The sequence below is a fragment of the Bufo gargarizans genome, chromosome 5 (assembly GCF_014858855.1).
Source record: "Bufo gargarizans isolate SCDJY-AF-19 chromosome 5, ASM1485885v1, whole genome shotgun sequence".
NCBI classification, from domain to species: Eukaryota; Metazoa; Chordata; class Amphibia; order Anura; family Bufonidae; genus Bufo; species Bufo gargarizans.
In genome coordinates this window covers 267,764,226-267,782,308 of record NC_058084.1, presented here as the reverse complement: position 1 = coordinate 267,782,308, position 18,083 = coordinate 267,764,226, and the positions used below count along the sequence as shown (strand labels likewise).

At 46.3% G+C, this 18,083-nt stretch overlaps 1 protein-coding gene across 3 annotated transcripts in view; it reads left to right on the top strand.

Moving 5' to 3' along the window:
• Positions 1-18,083, top strand: part of RETREG1 (reticulophagy regulator 1) — a 129,837-nt gene that overhangs the window by 67,971 nt on the left and 43,783 nt on the right. The window lies entirely within an intron of this gene.

Here is an 18,083-nt window from a genome sequence, read left to right as displayed (position 1 = left end):
CTATCTTTCTATTTATCTATCTCTGTCTATCTCATATCTATTTATGTATATATTTGTCTATATCTATCTATCTCTCTATCCCATATCTACTGTATCTATCATCTCTTTTTACACTCAGTGTCCTTCTGTTGTGACAATGAAGCACAGTGTATCTCCCTGTAAGCATTCTTTTAATATCTCCATAATACATGTACAATGTGTCATTCTATATTTTCATACCAAATCTTGGCGTCATCCTGCATTTGTCTCCATATAAATGAGAAGCATACAGAGATGCTTCATGAACCCTTAGGGCTCATTCAGACGGCCGTATGCTGTCCGCAAAAGTACTGAATGCTATCCGTTTTTTTGCGGATCCGCAAAAAAAAGGATAGCATTCAGTATTTTTGCAGACCCATAGACTTCGATGGGACCATGTCCTGATTTTCATGGACAAGTATAGGATATGTTTCATTTGTTTTGCGGAACCGTGGAATAGAAAAGGGCCCCATAGAAGTGAATGGGTCAGCATCTAATCCGCCAAAAAACGGATCCAATTTTTGCGGATAGCTTATGGCCGTCTGAATGAGCCTTCAGACTTATATGGGCGCCATATTACAGGTCTATACATTACTGGGTTGGGTGCATTAAGTCATGTATTGAATTTCTGTATTATTTAATAAGCCGCCTCATTGCTTGAGTACAGTTCTGATTTTCTCTTATTTCCAGGGTGCACTGTGCATGTTATTAATCTTTTACTGAATAATATATATAAATACTAGCGTTTCTGCTGCTTTTACTAATCCATTATGAGATGAAACCATGTATACACTCTGACCATGGTAACAAGTAGTTAAGAAATGTTTTCCGGCGTCATGCAAGGTTGTATTTATAATACCCATATTATTTAATTATAATACCTGTATTTTTCGCTTTATAAGACGCACCTGATGATAATACGCACCTGGGTTTTTGAGGAGGAAGATAAGAAAAAAAATAGTTTGAACCAAATGGTGTGCTTTTGGTGGGTTTTGAACTAATGGGGGTCTGTGGATGACACTGTTATGGGGGGATGTGTGGATGACACACTGTTATGGGGGGATGTGTGGATGGCACACTGTTATGGGGGATCTGTGGATGACACTGTTATGGGGATCTGTGGGTGACACTGTTATGGGGGGATGTGTGGATGACACACTGTTATGGGGGATCTGTAGAGTACACTGTTATGGGGATCTATGGATGACACACTTTTATGGGGGATTTGTGGATGACACTGTTATGGGGATCTGTGGATGACACACTGTTATGGGGGATCTGTGATGACACTTTATGGGGGATCTGTGGATGACACTGTTATGGGGATCTGCGGATGACGCACTGTTATGGGGTATCTGTGGATGACTCACTGTTATGGGGATCTGTGGGTGACACTGTTATGGGGGATCTGTGGATGACACACTGTTATGGGGGATCTGTGGATGACACACTGTTATGGGGATCTGTGGGTGACACTGTTATGGGGATCTGTGGGTGACACTGTTATGGGGGATCTGTGGGTGACACTGTTATGGGGATCTGTGGGTGACACTGTTATGGGGGATCTGTGGATGACACACTATTATGGTGGATCTGTGAATGATGTACTATTATGGGGGAATCTGTGGACTGTTATGTGACTATAACCCCCATCATCCTAAATAATTCACCCATGTACTGCAGTACACTGGTGTACTGTTAAGGATGAGGGGAATTATAGTCACATTAAATATAAACACTGTCCAGGGACTGTACAATCATTGGCCTGTGTTTATATTAAATATGACTATAACCTCCCTCATCCATAGAAATACACACATGTATTGCAGTACATCGGTGCATTCCTAATGATGAGGGGAGTTATAGTCATATTTAACACACATTTCATTTTTAGACTGGCCCATGAGCTGTCACTCACCCAGAACTTTAGGTGACAGGCCAGGGAATAGCACACGGCGACAGAGGGCCACTAAACTCTCTCTCACAGCAGGAGCGGCGGAGCTCTGTAACAGCAGTGCTCATGGTACGGCAATGGGAGGGAGTAAGCTGATTGGTGGAGGCAGAGAGCAGCAGTAGTTCCCGCCGGTGCACACCACCAATCAGCGTTAATGCATGCAGGTGGCAATGCAGAGAAGAACTGCTCTCCTCTCTTCTCCTCCTCCACTGGTATGGAGCGGACCCGGCTGGCAGATCTGTGGTAAGGGCATGCGGGCTGGCAGCATTCAACATCACTGATTGCTTAACTGCCGCCACCCACCACACACTTAGGAGCCGGCTTAGCAACAGATCCTGCTATCCTGCAATAGGGTCGGACATCTTGATTTGAGGCACATTCGCTTTATAAGACACTCTGACTCTCCCCCCCCCCCACATTTCCCCCCACAAGTGAAAAATACGGTACTTGCTGATTTATTATGTATGTGGAATAACCCTGAAGAATGTTTCACTCAGCAGCTCATGTGGGTATTAGCATGTTATATCTGTATAACTAACTAGGGCTGCGTTCCTGTCGGTGGAGGAGGAGGAGGACAACAATCTTGATATTTCATCATTTTGGGACTTGTATAGTGCAAATAGTTTCAGCAGGGGTTTAACCAATGGCAACCAAACAGGGAACACTACCGATTGGTCAGAATGAACAAAACTGTTTTCTTTCTTTTCTCTGAGATAATTCTTATTCTAATTATGTACAAACATTGTCTCAAATGATTTTTAGCACAATTATTGAAGAATCTGCTTGTTGTCTTTGTGCATAATCAATGGACCATACTACAGATTGTTAAGTCACTACTCAGAGTAACATCACCATGCACTCATGGGTTTATCTGTCACACTGGCTGTGTTAATGTACTACCTTACACCATGATTGTGATAGCAGATTGATATTCATACTGTGGGGCACACATGTGAAGGCTAGGTGGCAAGCCAGTCTGTGGAAGCAGTGTAATGTATACAGCATGGATGTTGGGGGTCGTGGCCTACAGTAATGAATAGGTTTCTTCTAGGGTAGGTGACTGTAGTGCTCATGGACAGTTAGGTGGACAATAATCAACAATTAAATCAATGACTTACAGTTCTCTAATTGTTTTCATTCTCTTTCCACATCTTCTCCATCTTGCCCAGACCAGTATGAATGCTTCTTTCTGTTGTGATGTTTCTTGAACCCTCATGGCAGCCACACAGTGCCCTTCTTCTTATGGCAGCAAACTGACACTTATAGCAGCCACAAGGCCCCCATGTCAGCCACGGTGCCTCCCTGCTATCTACAATGTCCCTATGACCTCCGCAACACCCTCATGCAAGTCAAGAGGCCCCAATGACAGACACACTGGCCCCATGAAAGCAATACCACATAGCAACCACAGTGCCCCACCGTGAAAGCCACTGCTCCAAATAGTAATATGTATCATTGACGAGATATAGACCTCCGTTACCAGAAAAGGGAACCATGGTATAATGGGAAAGAGATTTTCCTGCAGGTGATTATGAATTTCCGTGATAATCATACGCTCCCTGTAAGTGGCCAGATTAGTTTTGTCTAACATAACTGATTGGCAGTATCTCCCATAGCCTTACATCCAAGTAGCATCATGTGAGAGTGAACAAATAGTTACATGGAATTGTTTGTCATATGACTAAGAATTTATGACCGTAATGTACCTAGAACACGTCCTTGAGGAATAAAGAGATTTAACGTAATCTTCACTGGAAAAGTCCGCATTGACAAAACAAACATGACTCTATAATCTTCCTGATATTGACACGATCTCCTCTTTTGCGTAATTCGTATCAGGAGAGAAAAGTGCAATAAATGATATACTTTCCTGAGCACTAGTAGCACAAATAATTTTCGGTCTTGTCTTGCCTGACTTGGGCCCTTTTATATAGGCCAATGATTGGGACAATAATCAGGTGGCAAACGCTCATTCCCAGTAATTGCCCAGTGTAAATCCTGTGAGTATATGCAGAACTTGTATGTCGTATGAAATGAGCTGAAATGAAATTAAAGGGTGTTCCAAGACTTTAATGAGGGTTTTCCAAGACTTTTAATGACCTATCCTCAGGTCATCAGTATCTGATCGGTGGGGGTCTGACACCCGAGACCCCTCACAAGACCACCATTGCCTTCTCAAACAGCTGATTGGCAGGGGTCCCGGATGTCGGACCCTGCCGATCAGATAATGTTGACCTATCTGGAGGATAGGCCATCGGTTATAAAATATTGAAAAACACTCTTAAAGCGCTTATTGACAAAGGTATTAGAGGTAGACACCAGAGGTAGCCAAGAGGAGCAGACATTGCAATTATTAGGATGAACGTGATGAAACTATTATAAGTACAAAATGGGTCTCCAGTCAATGTAAAGAGAACCTTCACATTTATGTTCATACTCTCCCCCACCCTCTTTCCCCTGCAGTGTACTCAGCAGGTTCTTTCCATTATGTGTACATGAATCATCTCAATGTAGTACCATGGCACCTTGCGGGCGTACAGCTGGAGTAAGAGAGTTGTATGAACATAAAAATTAGCGATCCTAGCCCAGCAGAAGCTGTAATATTGTGTAGAAGTTCTAATAGGGCAGCAGGGAGGTGACAAGAAGTGTCTGTTGGTCATCTCTCCACCAGCCTGTAGATATAGACCTGTAAATCAAGCCAAGCTTGGTAGAGGGCAGGGCACCAGGATGACTCCTTTCCTCGTCCCTAACTCGTAATTTTTTTTTTAAAGAGCTTCTGTCACCCCCCAAAAGTAATTTTTCGTTTTTGGGCTACTTAAAATCCTTATACTGCGATTTTTCACTATATAGTGCTCTTACCCTTTATCGTTCAGTAGTTTCTTTAAAAATGGCACTTTTATAATATGTAAATTACCTCTCTACCAGCAAGTAGGGCGGTTACTTGCTGGTAGCAGCCGCATCCTGCTTAAAAAAAAAACGCCCCCTCCTTCTGTTGATTGACAGGGCCAGCGAGTGCTCTCGTCCCCTGGCTGGCCCTGTCTGCGTTCTAAATCTCGCACCTGCGCCGTACCGGTCTTCAGTCGGCGCAGGCGCACTGAGAGGAGGACGCTCGCTCGGCCGCTCCTTCCTCAGTGCGCCTGCGCCGGGTGTAGATGTGACGTCATCGGCGCAGGCGCATTGAGGAAGGAGCGGCCAAACACATTTATGAAGTACAGCCTTTTTTGAAAAGTCACAGCTCCATGCAAGGCAACGCCCCGGTGTACTTGAAATAGGCTTATTTGCATTCCACTTGCGCCAAATGTATTAATACCATGTGGCATTTTCATAAATTTGGCGCAGGTGCAACTTTTTGTCTAGTCTTTTGAGCTTTGTTCCGTCGCAGTCATAGACAGATTCTGGCATGTCGTGTGGACAAAAACTTTACCTGCCCCAAGGTTGTATAAAAAGTGGTATAAAGCCCTATGTCGCCTTGTGTCGCATCTTCCCTTCACCACTTTCTAAAACAACATCACAGCTTAGACCCATTCAACACTCGAAATATATACTGGTCATAAAAATGGCACAGGCACAATATTCTGCTTCAGTATTAACCTATCTTAATATATCTGCCCCAGTGTTTTGAAAAGATGGAGCCTGTCAGTATTTCATGCTGCTTGTGAAACTACTGGCAGGTTCTTAATGGGTTTTCCAAGACTTTGATTTTGATGACCTATCCTGAGGACAGGTTATTAATATTAGATTGGTGGATATCAGACACCCAGAGCCTCCACCTAACAGTGTATGCAGCCGGAAGTAGACAGCAATGGACACTGTGCAGTGGCTGTTCCAGGTTATCGAAGAACAGCACCTATTCTAGCAAAGTCCTGGAATAGAACATTTGTGGATGGTGTATGTTTGTGGTGGGTGGTTCTTGTCATGTGCCAAACATAGCTTGTGATTCTTATAGCAAGCAACTTCAAATGCCTTTTGGCAAACTGTAGATGTCATGTTTGTCTTATTTTTTATTATTTATCTTAAGCTGTGACAGGAGAAGCACCTGGACTGAAGATCTCATGTCAGCCACATAAGCTTTTACCTTCTTCAGACATCCCAGGTTTTCTGATCCTTTACTGATGCCCTTCTTGCAGACAAATATGATTACTGGTAGTTTCTATAGATATCTCCACTTTATGTCTGCAGTAGATCTTAAGTGCCAGACAGTGCAAAAACTCAGCGGAATTGTCATACACAAAATCTAAGGCATACAAACAGGGGAGGAGGTGCCCAAGGCATCTACTAGGATTCCATAGCTTCCATATCTCCAGAGTAGATTAAAAGATGAATTAAGTGTTCAAATTGTTTGCTATGGTGAACTCGGAGTCGAGGATGGGATTAGAAGTGGCTTATTTTATTACATAGTCTATCACAGTGGCTGTCCTCTCACCGTTGCTTCCTTGGGCCAGTGCTGCCCAAGGAGGGGACACCCTTTTTTCACTTGGGGTACACCCTGGTTCTGGGGTTCCTGTCTGATGGTAGCTGGGGTGCCCATGATGTTAGGGGGGGTTTGGATGGGTGCAAGGCAGGGCTTATAGAGTGCAAAGTGCAGTTCCCAGCGTATAGTGCTAGTTACTAACCAGGCCACATTAAACAGAATAAACATCTCTCTGTATTGTAGTGCAAAATAAGAGTCGTAGTACATCCAATTATAGCTAAACACAGTTCCAAATGTACACAAGGCAGTTCTCTCCCAGATAGACCAACTTAAATGCCATTTTATGTATTTTTGTCCAGGTCCTCTACACTGTGCATTCCTAATCTTGTTATGCAACTGTTATTCCATGTAATATGCCTGGTTCACCAGCAGGTGTCAGTGTATATGGCAGAGCTATAATTAGATAGTGGCTAGTCCTGCTTCCTGCCAGAAGGGTGGGGCAGGAGTTTCCAGTTAGTTCTAGTTCTAGTCCTTAGCTAGACAGGAGAGGAGCAAGGTGGGGCATGCTCAGGCGTGCTTATACCAGCCAGAGCACCCTAAGCTCTGCTGGCCATGAATCAAAATGCCTGGAAGCCTTAGGGGCCAGAGGAATAGTTCTTCGGCTGAAGATAAGTTTTACCTTCTCTTTTCACTCTTGCTGTAGATCTTAGAGCAATCAGAGATCTGCTTGAGGCTCAAGGAGAGGGAGCAAATGGAATTTGCTTCCTTCCTATCTGAACTCCATCCTCAGACTCTCCTAGAAAACTATAGAGCTAAAGGTGGAGCCAGCCACCACATAGCAACCTCCTACAAAGGACTGTGTCAGAATTAGTTAGCTCTGTCACTACCAAACAGAACTATACTGGGAGTATACAAGGCATTACAATGCATAACATTACATAAAACTACATTAAAGAGGACCTTTCATCTGGCAAAACATTGTGAACTAAGTATCATGATATGTACAGCGGCGCCCAGGGATCTCGCTGCACTTACCATTATCCCTGGGCGCCGCTCCGTTCTCCTGCTATGCGCTCCAGTATGTTCGGTCACTTGGTTATAGTAGGTGGTGACTTAGGGGACTTGGTTATAGTAGGAGGAGACTGCCCTTGTTCTCCTGGGCGTCTCCTTCTCCTAAGCTGTAGCGCTGGCCAATCGCAGCGCAGAGCTTACAGCCTGGGAGAAGAAGGCGCCCAGGAGAACAAGGGCAGTCTCCTCCTACTATAACCAAGTGACCGAACATACCGCAGGGCATAGCAGGAGAACGGAGCAGCACCCAGGGATAATAGTAAGTGCAGTGAGATCCCTGCGCGCCGCTGTATATATCATGATACTTAGTTCACAATGTTTTGCCAGATGAAAGGTCCTCTTTAATATTAAAGAACAAACCATTTTCAGATACCCCCTGCATCCCCCATGGGAGAATACTCTTAAAATTGTGAAAGTGGTCCTTCACTGCTTGTCATCTTCACCATTTATGTACACATTAAAGTATTTTTATGGTACCTTTCTGTTGATCAGTGTTACCTAGAGATTTTCTTAATGGCTTATACTCACAACAGATGGGGTATTCAATATGGGCAGCTTCACGGGAGCAAAATAACTGCTGCATTGACACATCTGTAAACTGACTTTTATTATGGATGTGGCATGTTTGTGGCTCAAGGTCTATATTACTGCAGCTGAATGAAGCCAGTATATACATGAGTTATATAGTTCTCCTGACTGCCCCATATACCTAAACAAAATTGCATGTTTAAAGGGGTTGTCTCACTTGGAACAATGGTAGTTATGTTCAATATAACCCCATAATAAACAACTTACTAATACTTCATGCTTCAAAACTGCCTCCTCTCCTAGATAATCCTCATCTTGTAGCCCTTTAGAGCATGCCCGTTGTCAGGGGTTACGACCCCCACTGCAATCTAGCAGCGGTGGCCGCGTCTGCTCATTGGCAAGTACAGAGCTGGCTTGTATGGTGGCCGGGATAACGGGACGAGCTCTCAAAGCTGCTCATGCGCTCTAGCTCCCTTCTGTCCTGGCCACCTCCTATGTACTGTGTTGAACAGCTCTCGATAATGACAGAAGCCTGGGAGCTGTTCAACACAAGAAAAAGCAGCTCCAGGCATGGGGTGAACTACTACATGTTCGGAATCTAGGCTGTCATCTGTGATAGATGACAGCTGTTCGGTCGGCTTTTAACTTTGTAATATAGTGTACCCTTGCACTCTCAGTCAGGGGAGCCAGTACGGCACAGGCAAGCTGTGGGCGTGATTACCGCGCTCCCTGTGCCATCAATCAAATGAAGTGGGACGGCCCCCAGAATGAACTGAAAGTGCACAGCTAAAGATCCAGGCTGTGCTCAAATTGCAAGGCTAGACAACCCCTTTAACCCCTTAACAGCCAGCGGCATACATGAACGGTACAACCAGACGTGGCTTAACGCCCAGCGCCGTACATGCACGATGCGCTGTTCAGGCGGGTGCAGGAGCTGCGCCCGCCCGATTAGTGGCAGGGGTCACTGATAGCCGGACCCCTGCTATATGCGCCTATAACCCTTGCACTGCCGCGGTCAGCGTGCGCGCTTCAGACGTGTGCGGGGTGTCCATCGGGTTCCAGCGCTGCTGTGACGGTGACCCGATGGCAGGGAAGGCAGCCCGATGCCTTCCTTAGGCATCGTGGCTGCCTTCCGGGAGAGACTGTGAGATCCAGCCCCCTGAATCTCACAGGCAAGCTGGCTAAAGTGTATTACAGTGTGTAATACACTTATAGCCAATGCATTACAATACTTCTGTATTGTAATGCATTGTAAAAGAGATCAGACCCCCAGAAGTTGTGGGGGGAAAAAAAGTTGAAAAGGTAAAAAAAGAAAGTTTTACAAAATAAAGTAAAAAAATAAAATTGTCAAAAATAGGGAAAAAAAGAAAAGTAGACATATTAGGTATCGCCACGTCCGTATCGACTGGCTCTATAAAAATATCACATGACCTAACCCCTCAGGTGAACACACAAAAAAAAAATATATGTGCTAAAAAAAATTTTTTTCTCACCTTACATCACTAAAAGTGCAAAACCAAGCGATGGCGTATGCCCCCCAAAATAGTACCAATCTAACCATTACCTCATCAAGCAAAAAAAGAGCTCCTACCTAAGACAATCGCCAAAAAAAAAAAAAAAAAACACTATGGCTCTCAGTCTATGGAGACACTAAAACATGATTTTATTTTTTTGTTTCAAAAAGTATACATATTGGGTATTGCCACATCCGTAATGACCGCCTCTACTAAAATATCACATGACCTAACCCCTCAGGTGAAAATTGTTACATTTTTTAAATAAAAACGGTGTCAAAGTCATTTTTGTCACCTTACATCACAAAAAGTGTAATAGCAAGCAATCAAAAAGTCATATGCACCCCAAAATAGTGCCAATCAAAGCGTCATCTCATCCCGCAAAAATGGTAACCTACCTAAGACAATCCCCGAAAAATAAAAATAAACTATGGCTCTCAGACTACGGAGACACTAAAACATTATTATTATTTTTTTTTAAATGATATCATTGTGTAAAACTTACATAAATAAAAAAAAGTATACATATTGGGTATTGCCACGTACGTAACGACCTGTTCTATAAAAATATCACATGACCTAACTTCTCAAACAAAGCCTATGGGCCTGTTCACCGTGGCCACCAGGACACAAATATGTATCCGGTTTGCACCTGCGATGGCCGGGTGATTCATAATTCCTTATGAAACGTAGGTGCCAACATGTCTGGCAGGTATCATTGATCCTGGGCAAGAGCTGAGACCCCCTGCTGGGGGTTTTCCTGCAGATTTGGCTGCCTCCAAAATGGCTGGTTGAGGTGTGACATTATCAACCTGGGGCCTCCTTGAAGCCTGGACCCCTGGGGCTTTCTTCCTTGCTAGCTGACAATCAGATGGCTGGGGGGTTAGAACATATTTTGCATGTACACTGACTGTGTGCAAGCCAAAAGGTTAATCAACTGACAATCAGGGCTGCCAGTAAATAATAATTTTCCTGACATCTCCCCCCTTTAGAGGGCGCTAGGGGGAGCACATTCCTGTGTTTCCCCGTGCGCTCATCCGCACACTCTCTGGTGGCGAATGGCAAAGGGGTACAGCTGGAGCGCAAGGCTTGGAAGAAAGGTGAGGTACGGGCCTTCCCAGGCCGCCCAAAGCTTTTTCTGAGGTACGGGAACCAGTATCCACGCTTGCTGACCCACGTGGTAGGTCCTCTCACAAGCCAACTGGTCGTACCCCCGCTTCTGGACGGTCTGGGCCTGCCCCATACCGTCGTGCACCAACAGCGACAAGGCCTGCGCCTTTTCCTGGAAGCGCACGACACCCTCGATGACCGATGCCCCAGGGGTGGCTACATCTCCCGTCCAGGCCTCTGGGTATCTGGTCTGAATCCAAGGGAGGCCGTGCCACCTGCTCCGTGAGAGCTTTCAGGCTGGCGCTAGCACCTAACGCCACCTGAAATCCCTGGTGGGACGTGGTCAGAATAGATGAATTTGCCACGTCCCCTGTCAGTTCTACTAACTGCCGGTCCCTAGGCCACTCCTCCGGTGAGCCCTGCTGGACTGTGACCCGGCACAGCCGTTTTTGTGGTCCCAGACCACCCGCTCGAGGTCTGAGTCCGAGGGAGGCAGTGCCGCTTGCTCCCTGAGAGCGTTCAGGCTGGCGTCAGCCACTAACGCCACCTGAAACCCCTGACCGGACGTGGTCAGAATAGATGAGACTGTCACGTCCTCTGTCCGGTCCCAGGGACCTGTCTCCGGGCCTCCATCTGACTCGGCAGCCACTTGGTCAGAAGGGGGAAAGCCATCAGACCCCTGAGGGGACCCGAGGGCCCCAGCACTCCCACTGCGCGTGACAGCCGCTGCCACCGCTGGTAGTGCCTGCTTTCCCTCAGCTCCCGACCAAGTCGCCAATCCAGATGGACTAACCTGGTCCTCAGACATCCCAGTTGTGGTGGAACCCTGCACTGAGGCTTTACCTGGGAGCCGTACTTCTCCTGGGACAGCACTGACCTCATTTGCATCCTCCTTCCCCGCAGCTGTCTGCCCCCTGCTTGTCCCCTTAGTCACCACACCGGAGGACAACAGGTTCCAGCGGGCTTGCTGGCCACACCCTGGGCCTTCAGCACAACTGGCAGGAATTACCCCCTCCCCACTGAGGGGAGAGGTACAAATTACATCCCCCACCCCCACATCCCCATCAACAGGCATGTTGGGTACATTTACAGAATCATCAGGGGGGGGCACTACATCACATTCTGGGGAATCGGACCTCGGGGTGTCAGCGGCCACGTACTTAGACACAAGACGCCCCAGGTCCGTCCCCAGCAAAACACTGATATATTTGCGGATACCCCCACCTCCCTTACTCCTTGAGCGCCCCAGTCCAAATAGACCTTGGTGATGGGCAGCGCCGGTTCTACTTCTCCAATTCCAGAGACAGTAAGGGATCTCCCGGGCAGTAAATCATGGGGTGCCACCAGTTCAGGCCATACCAGAGTCATCTCAGCGCCGGTGTGTCTCTAAGTCCCATGGCCACAGCCTGGCCCACGGTGACCGGTTGCAAATTATCAAGGGACCTCCCACCACCCACACACAACACAGTGGACGGTTTCTGGGTTGATGACTGGGACGTATCCCTTGGGTGCTGGGGACACATGGCTTTGAAGTGTCCTGGCTGCTTACACAGGTGGCACAGTCGGGGTTTCCCCACTGATGTGGAAATTATAGCAGGGTCTGATGCCCACTTGGGCCTAGGGGCAGGGGTAGCAGGTGCAGCATGCGTCTTACCCCCTCTCCAGCCGACAGGTTTCCGGGCCTCTGAAATCCTGTTGTTGGTGTATTCATCGGCCAGGGCTGCTGTTGCGGAGGCCCCCTTTGGCTTCCGGTCGTGAAGGTACTGCTGTAGGTCCTCCGGGCAGTTCCACAAGAACTGTTCTGTGGCGATGAGCTCCTTCAGCTGCTGGACGGTGGTGAGCTCCAATCCGGTGGTCCATTGGTCGACCGCTCTCAGCAAGGCCAGCATGTGATCGGCCCAGTTCTGGGTAGAACCCCGCTGCAAATTCCTGAGCTTTTTCCGGTACAACTCAGGGTTTAAGTTATACTGCCTGACCAGAGCCTTTTTGATGTCCTCATAGCTCAGGATGGTCTCGCTGGCCAGGTACCCAAAGATTTCAAGGGCTTTCCCCCTGAGCCGCGGTGTGAGGAATCTAACCCACTGGTCCTCTGGCAGCTGGTATTGAGGCAGACCATCTCAAATGCCAACAAAAAGTTGTCCAGGTCCCCATCCTTGTCCAGTAGGGGAAAGTCCTCCGCCCGCAGTTTGGGAATGCGGACCTCTGGAGACTCACATCGGGCTGGGGAGGGCTGCTGGAATTGGAGCTTCAGCTGGAGCATTTGTAGCTGGTGCTTACGCTCTGCAGATTCTGCTTTCTCCCGACGTTCTGCAGCCGCCAGGAGGAGCTCAGAGGCTGCCTGGTCTCCGGCCTGGAGAGCAGCCAAGCCTGCCAGGTTAGGGGGATGAGCAGGTGGAGTGAGGCCCACCGTGGACCTTGTCACAGGAGCGGCCAGCACTGTTACATGTGCTACCCCTGCTATCATACGCCCCGTATCGGCCTGACGGCTCAATGCCTTTCAATACGTTTCAGACCGCAGATCGTCCACTGTGGGGATGCGATATGTGAACTGAAACCGACGGAATTTGGGCAGCAGACAGGCTAGGAGGGAGCGTGCGAACTACAGAGAACATACACTACGCAATATGTAGGTAGACTGCCACCATCCCTTGTAACAGGGCAAGGGAAACCCTTGACTAAACACGACAACTATCCGGGTAGCGACTCTTCAGAAACGGCTAGGATTCGTTCTGCGGTGCTCAGAGCAAGTATGAGGCTGAAGAAAATGACTTTAACATCATTTATTATACATACAATACAAATGATTAACATATATAGAAATTATTAAAAATAATTATAGGGAAGGATAGTCCAGTGTAAAATAAAAAGGGAAAACAGATGAAAGGGAATACTTAGTTTTTGAAGAAGGATGTCCTTTGTGGAAAGTCCAAGAAAGTCTGTTTGTTCTGGAATAAAAAGTCCGGTAAATATGGCTGCCAGCCCACCTTGGTCCTCGTGGCTGGCTTCTTCAGATGATATTACACAAGGGAGGACTCCCATTAGATTTCGCTCATGGCCTTATGAAGGGTCCAGCTGTTAGGGCAGGATCTCAGGCTCAGCCCCTGGGCTGGGTGCTGTTATTCGGCGGGAAGTTCAAGTCCCCAAAATATGACATTTTCATATCTCAGCACACGTCCGTCGCACACAACTAATAATGACACATTTACAATCCTCAGAAAATGTCCATCTCATTGACACTATACATGAGAATTATATCATATTCAGTTACTGAGATGTTTAATAACCTGGATGTGGCTTATCCCAGCGGAATACTCAAAGGATCCTGACCAACAAAATGATATAATTTACATATCTATCCTACGTATGATATTCGTACAAAGGGTAAAAATCATATGACATATTCATTTTCAATTGGTGCCAGAAAGGCTGGCTTACAAGCCCTCTATCAGTGACAGACCAAATGTTCTTGTCAGGTGTCGGTTCACACCTAGCTGTGAGATTTCTGCAGCAAAGAAGTTCTTTGTGTAGGGTTAATTAAGGAGACTAGCTGTAATTACGTTAAGAGAACGTTGGCCTCCTAGGACAACAGCTTGTAATTACAGGAATTGAATTTATCTTTATTGCGTTATCTGCTGGGTATCAGGAATTGAATCTGTAATCCCTGGATGCGACAATCAAAAAATCGATTGACTGCGTTTTATTTCCGGATATCTTGTGGTTTCTCGCGGTTCATCCGTGACAGACCTCACCTCCGGCAACTGGCTCCTTGGCTGTGCTCCCCCTCACCTTGAATAAAGCTGCCTTCTACCTCCTCTCAGCCCCCTATCTGGACTGCGTCGTCCCCGCCATCATTCATAGCCTCGGCCTTCTCCTTAGCCTTGCTTCGTGTGTAACTGGCCATCATTGCCATGGATGGTCACTGACACAGACTGCAGCCTGATGCACACACACCTTATTGTATTTGCACTCAGACTGTCTAGTGTTGAACTGATCTTAAGACTCCAGCGGCAAAAGCTACAGCTGGTCGTCTTTAATGTCTGGGAGTATGGGTCTCACACTCACACACAATAGTATCTTGATCCCACTTTGCTGCCACCAAGATGTGCTGAATACCACACCTCATGCCCGCTTGACGTCGCCTACGTCGAGCTCACGAGTCGCGGTATGGTCACGGGTTACCAAAACGTGATGTTACACTCTCCAGAGGAGAAGCTAAGGTCAGCTTGGTACAGTTTACACAGACACCTCCTGTCCACACAGGCACAGAGAGGAAACAAGCTGAGAGAGCCTTTTCACTGCCGCAGTGAAAACAGCACTGTCTCAGCCCGGGTATCTGCCACCAGCTTCTCGTTTGATATAATCCCGATCCGCTAACGGGATTATATAGGGTGAGAAACCAACCCACGGTAGATTATAACTAGGCCAAAACACGGACGTGGGGATTCGTGATCGAGATACAAGATAGCACAAGATTAAATTGTATATTTAATCGCCGTTAGGGCACACTAGATATAACACAATATACACAAAGAATATATACAGTGGTCTGAGGTTACAGATACAGGTTATATGGGTACAACAGGGTTAAGCAGAGCAAAAGCCAGTTACCAGGTAAGATGAAAGTTCCTTTCGGTTGTGGTGTGTTCTTTGCTGTAGTCACATGAAGGGCAGTGATCTCAGCTAGTTCCTGGGTCCCTCTAAACACATTACACGATGTGACCCTTCTTCAGAGAAAAGACACGCCTGCTTGCTGGCACAAGCCTTTTAACCTGTAGCCGGCCCCTCCCCTCCTGGCCTTTGGGAGGGGTCCACCCCCCTCTGCGGGACTGGCTGCAAATGACCCACAAAACCCTTTAGGGTTTATAGCTCCAGTCCGGAAGGTCATAGGGAGATGGTTCTGGGCACCTTATAAAATGTAGGTGCCACCATGTATCATTGATCCTAGGCAAGAGCTGAAAACCCCCACTGGGGTTTGGCTGCCTCCAAACTGGCTGGTTGAGGTGTGATATTATCTACCTGGGGCCTCCTTGAAGCCTGAACCCTTGGGGCTCTCTCCCTAGTATACATATTGGGTATTGCCACATCTGTAATGACCTCCTCTACTAAAATATCACATGACCTAAACCCTCAGGTGAAAATTGTTAAAAAAAAAAATGGTGTCAGTCATTTTTGGCACCTTACATCACAAAAAGTGTAACAACAAGCAATCAAAAAGTCATATGCACCCCAAAATAGTGCCAATCAAACCGTCATCTCATCCCGCAAAAATGGTAACCTACCTAAGACAATTGCTGAAAAATAAAAAAAACTATGGATCTCAGACTACGGAGACACTAAAACATGATTTTTTTTGTTTAAAAAATTATATCATTGTGTAAAACTTACATAAAAAAAAAAGTATACATATTGGGTATTGCCACATACGTAACGACCTGTTCTATAAAAATATCACATGACCTAACCCCTCAAACAAAGCCTATGGGCCTATTCACCGTGGCCACTGGGACACAAATATGTATCCGGTTTGCGCCTTATTCCTTATGAAATGTAGGTGCCAACATGTCTGGCAAGTATCATCCTGGGCAAGAGCTTAGACCCCCTGCTGGGGGTTTTCCTGCAGATTTGGCTGCCTCCAAACTGGCTGGTTGAGGTGTGACATTATCCACCTGGGGCCTCCTTGAAGCCTGGGCCCCTGGGGCTTTCTTCGTTGCTAGCTGACGATCAGATGGCTGGGGGGTTAGAACATATTTTGCATGTACACTGTGTGCAAGCCAAAAAGTGAATCAACTGACAATCAGGGCTGCCAGTAAATAATAATCCATTTTCCTGACAGAAGTCCATGGGAATCAAAACGGATCCGTTTGTAAGATGGAAAACAGGACTTTGTTTTCCGTCTTGTATAACGGGACCCAGACGGATCCGTTATGTTTTTCCATAGACTTCTATTAGGACGGAGCAAAACGGAATGCCTCCTAAAGGCTTCCGTTTTGCATTCCATTCTATGTATTCCGTTATGTTCCGTTTAAACCCTGTTATAACGGAAAGCCATAACGGACTCCATAACGCTAGTGTGAACCCACCCTTAGGCTACTTTCACACTTGCTTTTTGGGGGGATCCATCATGGATCTGCAAAAACCGATCCATTACAATAATACAACCGCATGCATCCGTCATGAACGTTTGTATTATCTGTAACATAGCCAAGACAGATCCGTCATGAACTCTATTGAAAGTCAATGGGAGACGGATCTGTTTTCTATTGTGCCAGATTGTATCAGAGAAAACGTATCCGTCCCCATTGACTTACATTGTCAGGATGGATCCGTTTGGCTCAGTTTCGTCATGCGGACAGCAAAATACTGCAGACAGCGTTTCGGTGTCCGCCTCCAGAGCGAAATGGAGACGGATCGGAGGCAAACTGATGCATTCTGAGCGGATCCTTTTCCATTCAGAATGCATTAGGGCAAAACTGATCCGTTTGGACCGCTTGTGAGAGCCCTGATCGGATCTCACAAACGGAAAGCCAAAACGCGATAAAGTGTGAAAGTAGCCTTACCGATCCTCCATTGCTACTATTTGGAGCAGTGACCCCCCCACAGTCTGAGTGGTCACATTTGAGTGTTTGACAACCCCTTTATCATTATTACAATCAATTCATTGAGATATATGTTTAGACAGTAGAAGAAATGGTTAACAGTAAGCTAAGTTGGGTGTATTTTGCTATAATTGCAGATTGAGATCTAGACTATGATTGCCTGCTATGGTCCTGGCGCTGTTTTTAGTATTCTTGACGGTCTCGGTGGTTACTGGAATAGTTGCTTCATGGTATTTACTATTTACTGACATGATTATGCTTAGAGTCTGTGACCTTTAGGAGGTGGGCCTGGAGGCCGGTCACTAGATACGGACACACCATAGCGTTGCCTCACCACACGTTTACTACACAACAGTATAAGGTCATTAGTCATCTGGATGGAATGAGAAATCATAAGATGAAATGACAGTGACAGAGAGAGGCAGCTGTGTCTGGCAGCTGACGGGTGACTGTATCCACGTCTGTGCCCAAACTGGATTTGTTTCAGTAACTTGGCAGAATGCCACCTTTAGCAAAAATGCTGCAGTCATGGCAGTCCAACTGGCAATACTAGAATGGATTAACTTCAGACCTCTGCACTCTGTGCTTTTTGGAGCATTTTGCCTTGTAAAACGTCTTTCTTGAGAAATCTCCCTCTAGGGGCTCATGCCCACAAACATATTTTTTTTCTGTTTCCGTTCTATGTGGCCATTGACTTCTATGGATAAAACACAAATATAACGTGGCTCACCCGTGTCTGTTAGTGTGGTCAAGGTGCTCTGTTTTTAGGATGTTTCACCTGATCATCCAATAAAACAATATATTGCAATTGCGTAATATAAAAATAAAAACAGGCACTCACCAACTGGTATGTCTATAGTAGAATATTTATATAGTAGAATGTA